This window comes from Echinops telfairi, unplaced genomic scaffold (assembly GCF_000313985.2).
Source record: "Echinops telfairi isolate 266 unplaced genomic scaffold, ASM31398v2 ScPeMD7_22;HRSCAF=79, whole genome shotgun sequence".
NCBI classification, from domain to species: Eukaryota; Metazoa; Chordata; class Mammalia; order Afrosoricida; family Tenrecidae; genus Echinops; species Echinops telfairi.
Genome location: NW_022103919.1, coordinates 9,476,999 through 9,480,537, shown reverse-complemented (window position 1 = coordinate 9,480,537; position 3,539 = coordinate 9,476,999). Strand labels below are relative to the sequence as shown.

The following is a 3,539-nucleotide window of genomic DNA, read 5'->3' as shown; positions in this document are numbered from 1 at the left end:
AAATGCTTTGAGAATGATGATGGCAACAAATGTACAAATGTGCATGACACAATGGATGGATGGATGGATGGATGGATGGATTGTGATAAGAGTTGTTTAAGAGTTGTAAAACAATTTAAAAAATTAAAATAATTACCGTTTAAATGCCATATATATACTTGTATATGTATATTTTAGCTACTAACGGAGCTCTTATTTGAAGCTTACTTAATTCTTCACCTGTTTATGAAATGCATGATAGCTTATTTTTGTACTATTCACTTATTTGCCATTTGGGGACTCAAAATGACTGTGATGCTGTTAATGCTAATATTGCCTGATTTGCTCACCCATGCTGCCTGTCAGTTGCAAAAATGCCTTGGCACACATCCATTGCCTGCATAAGAAAAATCTGTTGAATAAATTGGGCCTGTTTGCCTTGGCTCCTTTATGTCTGGGAAGTTCTCTCGTTCTGTGGCACAGCATCCAGTGTGTTCTGTCCTCCGTGCTTCTGAGTCTAGTGATTCAATGTGCACCCCTTTGCTCGGGCATGGCTGTGCTCGGCTGCTCAGGGGCTCTCACCTCAATGCCAATATAATAGGCTAGCAGAGCAACATGTGTGATTGCGACAGGGCTTTTGGTCGTGTGATGAAGATGCTTGCCCAGGGGCTCTATATATTATAGGCGGGTGGGGGAAAAAGATAGACCTGCTTCTGATGGTTTTACTTTATATGAAATCCACTCTGGTATAGTTATGCAGTGCCTGAAGAAAGTTCAAATAAAATATCCAAAAAAAAGCTGACAATGCTGTTGCCCATTATCACTTAGACTGATAAGACATGCAGAGACAATCAGAGGAGCCTCAGTCTTGTTCCTCTGTGAATCTAGATCCCCCATAGAGTGTCCTCCTGAAGCGTACGGGGTCATTGGGAGAGGAAACCAATTATATCTGTGTAGCATGTTTTCAGGTCCTGTCAAGAGATGGTTCCTTGACAATCCAGCTCAGGGGGCCTCAAAGCACCTCCTGGCCTTCCCCACACCTGCTCCAATTAAGATGCCCCTCACAGCCTCCTGATCTTTCCTGTAATATGATTTTTCATCCCCATCTGCACTACCAGTTTATGAGTTCCTTGTTTCAAATAATGTGTTAGCCCAGCACTTAGCATAATGCCTGACCCGGCCACCAAAAATGAAAAAGCCCTCAATTAAGTATTGGTTGAATGTCATCCTTCACTCATCCATTCAATAAATATTCCAGCACCCACTATGTACCAAAAGCATTGTAAGTACTAGTGATACAGCATCGCCTAGTTGCTTTTCTCAAGAAGTTTCTGTTTTCAGAGGGAGAAACCTAGAAAATTAATAATGAAGCAAGTCTGAAATGTGCACGATGGTGTAAATGCCGTTAAGAAAGGGACTAGACATGGTGCAGTACAGCACTGATGAAACATACAACTTTCCTCTGGTTCTTTAATGCTTCTCCCACCACCACTATCATGACCCCCATTCTACCTTACAAGTCCGGCTAGACCAGGATAGATAAACCCCTCAGGACCAATAATGAGAGTAGCGATACCAGGAGGGTAAGGGAAAGGTGGGGGGAGAAAGGGGGAACTGGTCACAATGATCTACATATAACCCCTTCCCAGGGGGACGGACAACAGAAAAGTGGGTGAAGGGAGGCAGCAGACAATGTAAGATATGAAAATAATAATAATTTCTAAATTATCAAGAGTTCATGGGGGAGAAAAGGGAAAAAATGAGGAGCTGATACCAAGGGCTCAAGTAGAAAGAAAATGTTTTGAAAATGACGAAGGAAACAAATGTACAAATGTGCTTGACACAATGGATGGATGGATGGATGGATTGTGATAAGAGTTGTACAAGCCCCCAATAAAATGATTTTTTTTTAAAAGAAAGAACTTTATATCAAGAAGGCATCCCAATCCAACTCAAGTTCATGGGTCTGATGCGAGCCAGAGCCCACTTCAGACTCACCTAGCTACCAGCCAATGACACAAAAAGGGGGAGCGGGATGCCGGGAGATCGCAGGCTTTTGAGTGCAGAATCCTGTGGATCCAAGGTTGGTGGGAACACAGAAGCATGTCCATAGCTCCAGGTTGGCTCCCAGGATTATTGGTCCACCTGGGGCCATCCCTGAAGGCAGATCTAGAGACCCAGAAAGGAAGACGGTCAGAGGGAAAGGAGAAGTTGTCACTGTCCCTCTGGTTAAAAGGCTGTTCCTCAAAAGAAGCATCATGGAACTGTGACCTGATTGGTAGAATGAACTCCACCACTCCATTTTCACACAGGTTTGAGTTGACATAAAACCTAACTGCCATCGCTTATCACAGGAAAAATTTCACTGGGAAACCTTACCCCATGACTCTACAGCTATCATCTTACCCCTTCAGAATTCTTTTAGTTCCCAAAACTCAAAAAACATTTTAAAAGAACATAGGTTGAGTCCCCCGAGGATGTAATCATTGTTAATTTTGATGTGTTATAATTTGTAGAGCACAGAATTCTTTGAGGGAAGGATTACAGTAATCATAACATCACCTTCAGAAGTGTATAGGCATTGATAGAGGATATGTCAAGAAATAATAGCTTCACATTTTCTTATATTATTTAAATAAAGGTCTCTATGATTTTGTGGAAGTACTTTTGGACTTACCTTTCTAGGAAAATCCTCCAGGTACTTCTGTCCCAAGAATAATACTGGTACTTCATTTATAGATTCCCTCATTTCTAAATTGGAGTTGGCTCAGTATAGCCTACTATGGTGGGAAACGGGGACCTGGATGCCTTTTTCTCAATTGCTCACTTGAACTTCTTCTTTTCTGCCCACCAGACGTGGTATGGTGTGTTGGTTTCCTCTGAGCAGTAGTTCAAGTAGACTTTGAGATTCAATATTGAACGACAAAGCCCATGATGTAAGATGCCTCTAGCTTTATGTAATTTTTTTACCTCAATTCCATAGTTCCGTGCCACCTCTCTCTTGCACATGGCTCATTTCTGATCCACAAGTGCATCGTTTATGCCCAAGTTCTCAGATACCCTAGATCAACAACTACTGCTTCAGATAGATCACACAGTCATCTCACATCAATAACTTCAGTAGGCACCCAATGGGGCTTAGAGAGGAGACTTACAACCCAGCAACAACTGTCCAAAAATCTTCTCTATCTCATCTTACTCTCCTCTTTTACCTTCTTGGACTTCAATCCTTTTAAATCCTTAATGTGAGTGGGAACCAACGGGCACCCTGGTCTTTGAGGATCTTGTGTAAAGAGCCTAAGATTCACTTCTACTTCCAACAGACTGTGGGGTCATTATGTTGTTCTTGGACCTTGGGGTGAATTCCCTCCAAACATGAAAAAAACATCCTATTTTGAATCTCATTAGAAATAAATGATGCTCTCATCAGAACAAAAAAATCATATCATTGTGAATGAGAGGGGGAGTGTGGAGTGGAGACCCAAAGTCCATTTGTAGGCCACTGGACATCCCCTTACAGAAGGGTCTCGGGGAGGAGATGAGCCAGTCAGGGTGCGATG

At 42.2% G+C, this 3,539-nt stretch overlaps 1 protein-coding gene across 2 annotated transcripts in view; it reads right to left on the bottom strand.

Moving 5' to 3' along the window:
- Positions 1 to 3,539, bottom strand: part of CFAP95 (cilia and flagella associated protein 95) — a 105,253-nt gene that overhangs the window by 46,792 nt on the left and 54,922 nt on the right. Inside the window, exon 1 of one of the 2 annotated variants that reach the window (XM_045288620.1) lies at positions 1,978 to 2,077. The exons of the other annotated variant lie outside the window; for it this stretch is intronic. The gene's annotated coding sequence lies outside the window, so the exon portion shown is untranslated. Of the gene's footprint in view, positions 1 to 1,977; positions 2,078 to 3,539 lie in introns of those variants that run through there. 2 annotated transcript variants of the gene reach the window in all.